The sequence below is a fragment of the Python bivittatus genome, unplaced genomic scaffold, assembly GCF_059951505.1.
Source record: "Python bivittatus isolate LINGU-HERP-01145 unplaced genomic scaffold, Pbiv_v1 ctg000610_np1212, whole genome shotgun sequence".
In the NCBI taxonomy this organism is placed as follows: Eukaryota; Metazoa; Chordata; class Lepidosauria; order Squamata; family Pythonidae; genus Python; species Python bivittatus.
The window spans coordinates 59,326,736-59,338,502 of NW_028277088.1; the positions used below are offsets into that span (position 1 = coordinate 59,326,736).

At 40.1% G+C, this 11,767-nt stretch overlaps 1 long non-coding RNA gene across 1 annotated transcript; it reads right to left on the bottom strand.

Annotated features, from left to right (window-relative positions):
• Window positions 1–977: 977 nt before the first annotated feature.
• Window positions 978–11,492, bottom strand: LOC148214640 (uncharacterized). Its single transcript, XR_015797758.1, has 3 exons — window positions 10,379–11,492; window positions 5,001–8,692; window positions 978–1,111 (listed from the first exon to the last, which is right to left on the bottom strand). It is a non-coding gene; the product is annotated as an uncharacterized LOC148214640 (long non-coding RNA).
• Between the last annotated feature and the right edge of the window lie 275 nt (window positions 11,493–11,767).

Here is an 11,767-nt window from a genome sequence, read left to right on the forward strand (position 1 = left end):
CAGAAAGTGATATTGGGATTTGGAGAATTAGTTTTGGTTTTGCATTTCATTGCAAATCTACGTAATTTTGTACTGTCAAACCAATACATTAAGTAAAACTCAGTTACGTTTTGAAATGTGCACTTAAATGACTTTTGTGTTGCAGTTCTCCAAACAAAAAAATAAAGATATCATGGGAAAGGTAAGGAAAACAAGGAAAAAGAATTAGTGCTTAGACTGGCCTTCTGGTGGACCTTACCTGGAACATCATCTCCAAACCTGGGAAATGATTCATGCTGATCTTCCTGATACATGGTACCAGCATTCATGTCCCTCATTTGCCAGTGTTCCTGAGGCATTTGCAGTCAAGAAGCAAAGGACAGCTTGGACAAGTACCTTTGGGCTGAACAAAAACAAGTTCTCAGCCAAGTTCCTTGGACAAAAACAACATAGCCATCATGCAACACTGACTCTTGCCTAGGCTTGGCAGTAGGCCTGCCACCTACATTTTCAGCACATTTCTCCTTCCTCCCCAGAGAGGCATGGGGGTAGCACTTGTAACAGCAGGGGTCCTGGTCTTTGTGCTGGACAGAAAGACAAATGGCAGCAGGTAGACCATAATTGCCAATAGCTGGAACAATGCTTTTGTAGTGAGCAGCCCACCACACCTTGATGTTTCCTCGACAGCCCCCAATTGTCATGGACTTAGCTGCTTGGCAGCCATAATAGTAAGCAGCAGTAATACCAGCAAGCAACACTGGTAGACATTTTAACAATCAGTGGTATGGTGATCCTTCACATCTGCTCCCTTTATTTTGAAGATTCTGACTGGGCTCTGGTCAATTTGCCATGCTCTGGTCTCACATGCTCACTCATTGCATGCAGGTTTGAGCCCCCAACTGCATCTCTCAATCAGTTTCGTGTTGCTGATGGAGATGAAAGGTAGCTAAACAGCATTTTCAGTAATTGCCCCCTCCCCTACTGTTCTGAATCCTCACCTGGATGCTTGCATGAAAGTAGTGGAGAGCTACCACTCTTGCTTCTGGCTTGGGCCTGGAAGAAGCAGTCTTACTATTATGTGTGCTGCTTGTGCAGTTCAGCCTCAGGGAAAGTTATGCCACCTGAAGAGACACTAAAAACAAAACCATATTATGTTTCAGGGCACAATAACTCTTAACTGAAAAGTTCCAAAGACCACTTCTGTCACTTTGCTCCCTTGGCATCCCCAGTTAATGGTGGATGAAATATTTTACAAGTAATGGTTGACAGCGTTGATGTAGTTAAACACATTGTGGCTATGAGTGACTAACGTCTGTCCCAGCTCTCCTGCTGGCTAATGGGCAGTACATAGGGAATGAAGGCCAGGTGAAAGGGCAAGAAACTGAATAAGCCACAGATTTCAATAAGATTCTGAATTTATGTAGACAATAGTGTGAGCCTATGGTTGGTCCTCACCTCAAAGTCATGTGCTGAATGGCACTTCAGGAAAGGAACATTGAGGTGTAATAAGAGAGAATGGATAATCTTGTTTGTACTTGTAAAGCCACAGCCACTCTATGGCACCTGTGCAGCTGGTAGCAGCTTATATCACTGTGAGGAACTGGTCGTCCAGAGCTCAGTGGGAATGTGTGGGTGGCAAGGGCCTAGCACTTGGCTGTGGCAGCATCTAGGAGGAATCAGAAACATAGCCACTTTCACAGCATGCAAACACTATGGGTGGGTGTGTGGAATGTTACCAGCTCCAGTAAGAAGCAGCAGCAGGAGCAGCACCTAAGGAGGAAGGCCTAGTGGCATGTGAACAAGAGCAGTCAAGGTGGGATATAAGACTAATCAGACCACACTTGGAGGTCCTACTGACATTGTCTGCCTCATGTTTATATGCACTATGTCAGCAAGCAGCACATCCAGCAACAGAAGGGGAAGCTTGGAGGATAACCTGCGGAGGAAGGAGTAACAGCATGTCATCAAGAGTTGCCACACTGGGATGCCAGGCCATGGGCCATCACAATCCAGCATGGATGGACCCACTACTCACATCATCCTATAGGACATGCCTGGAGGACAACTGCATGCAAGAACAAAGGCACATCAGTGACTTGACTAAGGGCAGAACTTGAGATTACAGCATGGGAATCAGGATAGATGAGGCGCGTCATGTTATCTGGTAGCATGCAATCGCATACCTGCTGCTACTGGAAAAGGAACTGTACTGGTTGTGGTTCTTCCCTGAACATGCTGATCATAGCTTGTAGGAAGGCCTCCTTCTCTTCAGCCACCTTGCAACTATGAACACTGAGCATATAGAGTCCCAAGAGCCTGTTCTCCAACATAGTTGCCCATAGCTAGGTGTTCACTCTTCACAGGGCGCTAAAGGATCTCTCTGTATTGCATGTAGTTGCCAATTCACCCCAATAAAAAAGAACTCATGAATAGCTGGGAAAACCTCATTACTCTGTTCCAGGAGATCCAGGAGGCCAACATTTGGAGTTAGGTGCCAGTAGCAGTTCACTATAGTCTACATCTCAAACCATGTCCTGTATACATCGACAAAGTTGGGAATGTGATTCAACTTATCAGTAGGTCCTATTTCATTGGAGAACTGCTCTTCAGTAATGGCTATTGTGTAATAGTGAAAAAGTATTGAGTGTTCCTTGGCTCTCTGCCATAAATCATATGTCCAGAGCCATTATTGTGGAATCCAGATATAGAATGTAGTAAGCTCTTCAGCAGTACTCCTCATCTGTGGTGGCAGGTGGATTAACACAGTGCGGTTGCTCCCAGATCAATTCCTGTTTCCTTAGCCAAACTCTCCACTATAGCCATGATCTTACAAAATTCCCTCTCTGCCAAACTCCAGTGCTCTTTTTCCCCCCTTAAAGATTTATTAAACCATCATTTATAAACAAAGGTAAAAATACATACAGATTTGAAGGAAGGAAATGATAAATGTAGTTTTTCTGTGTCCTTTTCTGGCATTCCACCATATGGCAAAAACGTCAAAGCTATTAATTCCAACTTTTTTGGAGAGTATTGTTTCAAGATGTAGGGATATATCAGTAAAACCTTACATAAGTTTCATATAAATACAGACATGCAATAGTATATTGCATCTGAAGTAATTTTCCCACACTAAAAAAAAAAAGGAAAAAAAACTTGCCATCTGATATGACTGGCCTTTGGAACTAATCTATATTTGTAAAATACCTGTTCTGCTAAATGTTAATCTTCAGAACTAAACCTGCTTTTCCAAGTAAAATGAAGTGACAAATACATACAATTGGAGTTGTATACAGAAACAGAAATATTTGCAAAATTAAGCCTCAAGGCAAAAATTACCTAGATCTAAGGATCTAAAATTAAAGTTGGCAAGATGGAGAAAAATCACTCTTACATGAATTTTAATAGTTATATCAAATGCTTCTCAACCTCATATGGTTGTTCCTAAAACCCCAAATATTTAAGCTATTTTATAGATACTAGTGGGTTACAGAGATATTTGTGCAATATAAACTAGAAATTGGTACCACTATAATAATTTAGATAATTTTCAACTTTTAAAGATAAAGGGAAAAAAGGGTTATGCCGATGTTAAAATTGTATAATAACATGTATTATTTATTATTGTTTATGAATATTAAGAAAAAATCAAACCAAAAAAAGAGAGAAAAAATAAAAAGGAAAAAATAAAAATAAAAAAGCTACTTGAAAAAGTAGATAACTTTCCCCCAAAACATTTTATACGGATTTTCTTTTAGATTATAACTCGGAGTGAATGTTATGGGTTTGCTCCATAATTCTTCCCAAGGTTGCATCGTGACTGTTTCTTCAAAGTTTTGCATCCATTTTATCATGCTTTTGAACATATCTGAAATGATCCATATGGTCCTGAGCTGGACCGATGATGCTGCTTGTAAAGATTTAGGCACAGACTCTAAGACTTGGCTCCATAATTTGCCATAGCCACCAGGGTGAAGAGGAAAGGCATGGAATTTTTTTTTTTAATAATTTTTTTATTGAGTTTCAGAAAAAAGTAAAATACAGAAAAATTGAAAAGAAAAAAAATAGCAAAAGAAAGAAAAGTACAGAAAAAGAAAAGTAACTTCCGACTTTCTTTAGTACAGGCATAGGTACAAAATGCACTCACCTCTTACTCCAATATCTAAAAATTCACATAATAAAAACTATCCTTTGTTCTAACATTTAAAAGATTAAAAAATAAGAAGAAATATAAAAAAAATTTCTGGTCAAGAAATATAAAAAAAGTAATACAAAATATTTCTGTAGTTATAGAATAAATCAGTCATCAAATCCCAAAATCAAAATTTCATTTTTTATCAAGTAAAAAGTCCAAGAGTGGTTTCCAAATAGAAACAAAGCTACACAATGTCCTTTCTTTGATCAAAGTAGTCAGTTTCACCATCTCCGCCAATTCCATTAATTTCAATATCCATTCTTCAGCTGTAGGTATTTGTATATCTTTCCATTTTTGTGCATATAAAAGTCTTGCTGCCATTATTATATAAAGAAACAAATTTCCATATTCTATCTGTCCATCATACCTAAAAGAAAAGTCTCTGGTTTCAATTGTATCATATATAAATTTTTTTGAATCAAAATACACATCACATCCAATATTTCTTAGCTTTTTCACAGGTCCACAATAAATGATAAAAAGTGCCTTCACACTGAGTGCATTTCCAACATACATTTGAGATTCCTTTATACATCTTAGACAGTTTATCCGGTGTCAAATACTAATGGTACATCATTTTATAGAAATTTTCTTTTAAGTTATAATTAAGAGTAAACTTCAAACCTTTATTCCACATATTTTCCCATTGGTCCAGCATTACGTTATATCCTAAGTTTTTTGCCCATTTAATTATACCATTTTTAACATATTCATCTTCCAAATTCATCTTTAACAAAAATGTATATTTTAGCAATAAGATGTTCATCATTAATACATAAAGCATATTCAAATTCCATTTTCTCTGAGGTAAATTCATAACTTTTCTTACCAATTTAAGTCTTTCCAATAGCTGTGCATAGGTGTTTAAACCATTGGCAAATATGACCTTCCAATTCTAATTCTTCTCTCTTCTTCAGATTAGGCTCTTGCTCAGAAAACGATAATAAATGTGCATATGTTAGCCATGGTTGTTTAAGTGTCATTTCTCTTCTACAGAAAGCTTCTTAGATTTCTTACCTTGTATCTGTTCCAGACTCCTAATATGGTATATCTAATAAAATGATTCTTAAAATCAATATTAACTTTCACTTTGTTATATCATAAACATCCATGCCATCCAAATTTTAAATCATGTCCTCTAACTCCAATACCCTCTTGCTTTTCAAAGTTACCCACCCTTTCATCCATACCAGACAACAAGCATCAAATATAACTTTAAATCTGGAAGGCCTAACCCACCTCTTTGTTTAGCATCCTGTAAAAATTTATATTTTATTATTGGTTTTTTACCATGCCAAATGAATTCAGAAATATGTTTTTGCCATTGTTTAAATGGTACATCATTTGTCAATATTGGTATTGTCTGAAAAAGAAAAAGCATTCTAGGTAAAGCATTCATCTTAATTACTGAAATTCTACCTAACAATGACAATTGTAACTTGTCCCATCTCATTAAGTCTTTTTTGATATCATTCCAAATTTTGCCATAGTTACTCTGATATAACATACAATTCATATTAGTCAATGTAACTCCTAGATATTGAACCTTCTTCTCAATTTTAAAACCAGACTTCATCAACATTTCTTGGTCATGTATAGTCATATTCATAACCAGCATCTTTGTTTTTTGTTTATTTACCTTAAATCTAGCAAATGTACCAAAATCTTTCAATTTCTTCATTAAACATTCAGTTCCATTTTGATGTTCTTCCTGTAAGATCAAAACTAAATCATCTGCAAAAGCTCTTAATTTATAACCCTCTTTTTTTATTTGCAAGCCCTTTATATTCACATCTTTTCTAATATCTCTTAACACTTCCAAAATTAAAATGAAAAGTAAAGGGGACAAAGGATAACTTTGTCTTGTCCCCTTCTGCATATCACAAGGTTTTGTTAACTCAACATTAACAATAATACTTGCCTTTTGGGAAGCATATATCGATTTAAACTCTTGAAGAAAATTCTTGCCAAAATCTGTATCTTCCAAGATTTTAAACAAAAATATCCAGTTTAAATTGTCAAAGGCTTTCTCTGCATCCCAGAAAATCAAAGCTGCTTGCTTCTCATTGTGTTGTTGTAAGTATTCTAGTATATCCAATACAATTCTTCCATTGTCTCTCAATTGCCTTTTAGGTAAGAAACCACATTGATATTCGTGTATAAAATCCAATAAAATCTTCAATCTTTCTTCTAATGTTGATGTAGTGCTTTAGTCATTATTTAGCAAAGAAATTGGTCTATAATTCTTAGTTACAGTTGGGTCTTGACCTTTTGGTAATAATGATTAGTTTTCTTCCAAGTCTCTGGTATTGCTGAGCCCCCTAAAATAGAGTTCATCACCTGCTTGAGTGGCAATAACAATTCATTTATTTAAATATTCATCAATCTATTCCAATGAAACCTCTTGTCTCTTATACAAGCTTGAAAAAAAGTTACAGAAGGACTTCTGAATACTTGCATTATCTGGGAGTGTAACATTTCCTTCCTGAATTTTCATTATCTTTTCTTGTCTCTCTCCTTTATCATTTTATATGCAAGCCATCTCCCTGGTTTATTTACAAATTCAAAATGGCACAGAATATTTTGAACACTGATGGGAGTAAGCCATGTCACATTGGTTTTGGCTACTGGAGTTTTCACACTTTGTAAAAGGCAGCAAAGTTCTTTGCAAACAGGGGAGGCTACAGTGCTTGATTGTCTCACAGAGCTGTGCAATGCTTCACAAAAGTTCCCTCTGGCTGGGATTCTCTCAGAAGTTTATGATTTTCTTAGTAGTACATACAGTGTTCTGTACTTCCTGCATTACCAGATCTAACCTGTTTGCAGCAGAATGAACAAAATAAACTTAGGGCTGTTAATGATCACCTGCTCACTACCTTCCCTGCCTGCCGTAGCCAGTGTAAGGTTTGCCCCGTTCGACAGAGAAACTCCCGTGACATGTGTGGTTCACAAAAGACTTAACGTAGCAGTCACAAGCAAAGCCAGGACTGGCTTGGTACATTTACATTACTCCTTTATAGTTGTCTCAATCCCCCCGCGGGCCTAGTTGCTAGGTTACATATTACAAATTAGATTGCAGATTGCCCCCTGTAATCCCCCCCTTCTACTGGAATGGCAGGTTCAGCCCAGTTCTCTTGTTTCTTTGATTGTTGTTGCCTATGGCGTGGTCGTTGCCTTCGTTGGGGCTTCTGTCGCGCGCCCAGCCAGGCATCCCCTCGCACGCTGATCTCTTCCTCAATTCCGATCTCTTCAATTCTGCGGCTCTGTCCATAGCGCCTGCGGCCCTCTGGCGTTAACACAAAGCATCCGCTCCAGATTAGTGAAGTGGCGCCAGGTGGCCCATTCATTAGCTTGCGGTTTCGCATTTCCTCTTTCTGCGCTAGCGCTCGAGCGGTGAAATTGACTAAAGCTCGGCTGGGCAAGTTCCTAGGCGTGCGGTGCAGGCTGAACCTGACAGCCAGGCAGCCATCATATCCTTGCTTCATCAGTTTGTCTATATTTAGGCCAAATCTCTGACATACCTTGAGGATAGACATTGCAATACTCTCCACATCATTGCTGGAAGGGAGATAAAGCCAAGAAACTCCTCTCAGGCACTAAACTGCATGCCATCAGGGACCACAAAGTGCACATCTAGGGACAGATGTTCTCTCCCACTTATGTTGTTATTATCTGCCAGAACAGAAAAACCAACAGCATTTTTTGCAGGCAAAACTATCTTCTCCCTGAGCACCTGCTCACAGATGGTGGTGAGCTGGTGTCTGACATGGACAGATGTATATCCTGCATAGTGTGGCACTGCCTCCAACTGTTCCTCAAGCATCAACCTGGTACTCAAAAAGGGCCTTCATTTTGCCAAAGCTGCTGGTACTTCCATGGAGAGCTATGTCATAACACTCCCAGAGAACTATGATGGCCAGAATGACTCTTAGCTTCCTGCAGTTCTTGGCAACCTCTCATTAAATTGTGTTATCAACAAAACAGGCAATATTTTGTTTAGGTTCTCCAAGTCCAAGGTGGCATCTATTGCAGCTCTGTGCCATTCAGTGGCAATGCGGTTCTGTGGAGGCTAAGGGAAATAATTGAATCTCCATAGAGGGGTAATGATTAATGCCCCCTGCTTCCCATGAGACTGGCTGCAGAAATAGGATGCAGAACTTGCATAACACACTCTTCAGAGCTTCAATCTGTACTGGTCCAAACATAGTGAATGGAAGACCTGTGGGCCAGATGTAACCTGCCAGAAGTTGTAGTTGGCTAAAGGGAGGAACAGATGCTACAACAGCTGTTGTCTGTGGTCCTCAGTGAGGACCATATTAGGTGGCATGGCAATATAAAATCCAATGTGGTTTTCATGCAGATGGATCACTGGCTGCTCCTGAACTTCCTGCAGCTGCACAGATGGGACAGTGGTCACTGCCGCTTGCTTCCTTCTTTTCAGGACAAAACCAGTGGCTCAGTCCCTCCTCTGAGTAGTCTTTGCATCTGCTTCATCTTGCAAAAACCTTCTTATGTCCATATCTGGAGGAAAGCAAAAACACTTGGTTCACAAAACACCCCAGAATACTGCATTAAAATGAAAAGCACATAACATTAAAATAAAAGCAAAACATGATGCATTACACACACACAATTGTGAGGGAAAAAAGCAGAACAGAGCTTTAAAAAAACCATTCTGCCACCCAGAAACCCCACAGCCCAAGGAAGCAGTAGAAAACATTCATAGTACTTCATCGCCTCCAGTGTTAAGTCTCGTCCTTGTAACCCCTCACCTGGGAGTGAAGCTCACCCTCGGGAGAGCTATGCCACCTGGAGGGGCACTAGAAAATGAAAGAGCCCACTCTATCAATAGAGGAGTTCCAGACAGCCTTGTTTTCCTGCTCCTAGCTTGAGACTGGAAGAAGTGATCTTATTGCATGTACTTGTCACAGCCTAAAAGAGGGCTTAGGATAAGCCACAAGGCTGTTTATAGTGAGTGCCCTTGCTTTTGTAACAAGCATGGCTGTTTCCTGAAATGTTTTTTCCTAAAATGTTCACTGTCTGGTATTGTGTATAATGCACCTTGCTGGCTCCTCACCTTGTGAATAGATCAGCAACAAGCCAAATGAAGATGATCCAAGGAATACTATTACACAGTCAAACTTTATGCACTGAAGGAATAGGCAGACCAGAACCCTTTCACAAGCAATACCGAATTGTGATGTGTGTGCATGCACACACACACACATAGGAGGCTGATCTCAGCAGAGAATCAAGCAGGGTCAACATGTACGCTTGATCCTCCCAGGCACACACATGCAAGAAGAAGGGTGGAAGCAGACATCTTTCCAACTGCAAAAATCAAAGAGAACGCAGAGCAATGCTTGCATGCATATTGGAAAATCATAGAAACAACTCTGCTCCATCCCACCACACCTTCCATCAGCTTCTAACTGCTTTCCACTTGTGCATTTCCCGCCCAAACCTCACCAGCTCCCCCTTTAACTGTATTTTTTAAAACAGGAGTCCCTGTTGTCAAAGCAGGTGGAAGCATTTTTCCAACTGCAATGCAAAGAAAATGCATGTGTGATGGTTGGATATGTGTGCACCCCTCACTCCCACCAGTGAAAAGCAGGACAATTCTGGAAAAGCCTGAGCTCTCCCCCACCCTACCTGGCATCAGCTTCCAACCATTTGCACTTTCCACTTGAGGGTTTCCCACTCAAAGTACATGAGGCCACATTTTAACTGTATTTTTAAAAATAAGGGGTCTCTTATTTTCAGAAGGGTGGAACAGGGTGGAAGCACACTTTTTTTCTCACCTGCAATGCAAAAAAAAAGTGCATGTGTGACAGTTGTACATGTGCACCCACACAAACACAGCAGGGAAAATTCTGGAAAACCCTCCACTCTACCTCGCCCCATCCCACCCAGCATCAGCTTCCAACTGTTCACGCTTTCCACTGGAGGGTTTTCTGCCCAAACCCTTCCCTCCCTTCCTCCTTCTCTCTCTCTCTCTCTCACACACACACACACACACAGAGCAGGGCGATTTTGGAAAGGTTTTGGGTGGGGGAAGGAAAAGCTGTTTTTCCTCCTGAAATGCTACGAAGCCGGTGAGAAAACGCTGGAAAAGCGAAATTGCACGTTGTCAACACGGTGACATTGTGATCATACGCAAGATCCTAGTTGTCCACGGTAGTCATGACAACAGACTCCACTACTGACCTAAAAAACACATGAGCATCTTGACAGGAAAAGCAGGGATACATTCTTCCATTCACGGGGTTTCCTTCTACTAGACTATAGTTGCCTGTTGGGACTGAACAGCGAGTTTTAAAAAAAACCCACTAGAAACTCTCTATTCCGCTGCCTCCGTTTGAGTTAAAAATAACACGCCGCCATCTGTCTGTCACGTTCCCATTACGTACGCATACACTGAATTGCGGCATCACGCTCTGTGACGCAAGCTCGTATCCGGTGAAGCTATAGATAGGTTTCCGGCAGTGGGTCAGCTGCTTGAGTGGGCGTCGGTAGGCATTGGGATAGAAAGTTGTAGAGCTATGTTGGTCCTTGGTGCTTTCTTGCCTGCTGATGCTTTAAGTACGGGTTGATTTTAGGTCGGAGTGGGCGGCTGGCAACACGTCTTTGTTTTCCTGTTAGTCTGCAATGGTCTTTCTCTCCGGATGTATTGTAGGGAGGAAGAATGCGAGGGAATTGGCACTGACGGCAGTGATTGCTTCAGGGAACGGAGACAGCTTTCTGCATGTGCATGCTGTCTTGTTGGATGGCGTTTCTAGGCTCAGCTCTCTCTTGCTAGGCTACCCAGTGAATAAGAAAAGTGAATCTTCAGGCCTGTCACATTATTCTTGATGAATGCAGGTGTCAGTAAAAATTGGATCCTCTGACGATTTTTACATGAGGTCTATTTGAAGCTGCTGTCAAATCATGTCTGTTTACACAGAATCCTCCATAACAATCATGGATCTGATGTTTTGCTTACCATGGGACCCTCCTAAAATCATCAACTTTCTGCATGAAACAAATCATAATAATCAGATTCAATTACCTTTTGGAACCATCTATGCAAAATATTGGAGCTGAGGCAAAAATCCTCAAGATCCACCTGAAATCAGCTTCAAATCACAGATCACATAGTCATGGCTTGGTCCATATGATTTTTTTAACTTACTGAATGTTCCCACTTAATTGTCATGCCAATCTAGTTCATATTTAACTAGATTATTAATCATAATGTTGTGGAGTATTTTGTTGAAGGCGTACCCTGAAATTAAGACATATCTACAAGATTCCCACAATCTGCTAAGGAAGTTACCCACTTAAAAAATAAAATCATGTTACTCTGATAAATCTATGCTTACTTCTGGTATTCAACATATTGTTCACAAGATGTTTTTTGGTCTGCTCTAGAATCTGCCCAGGTATCAATCATAGACTAAGTGATCTATGGTTTCCTGGATCATCTTTTTTGCCCTTTTGAAAATATGAACAATATCTAGTTGTCTGACAACCCACCAGGACTTCTGAATTTCTCAAAAACCTGGCTGCTACTAAAACTCTCATTGTGTTTGTTTGTACCCTCAGGTTTGCCCAAAC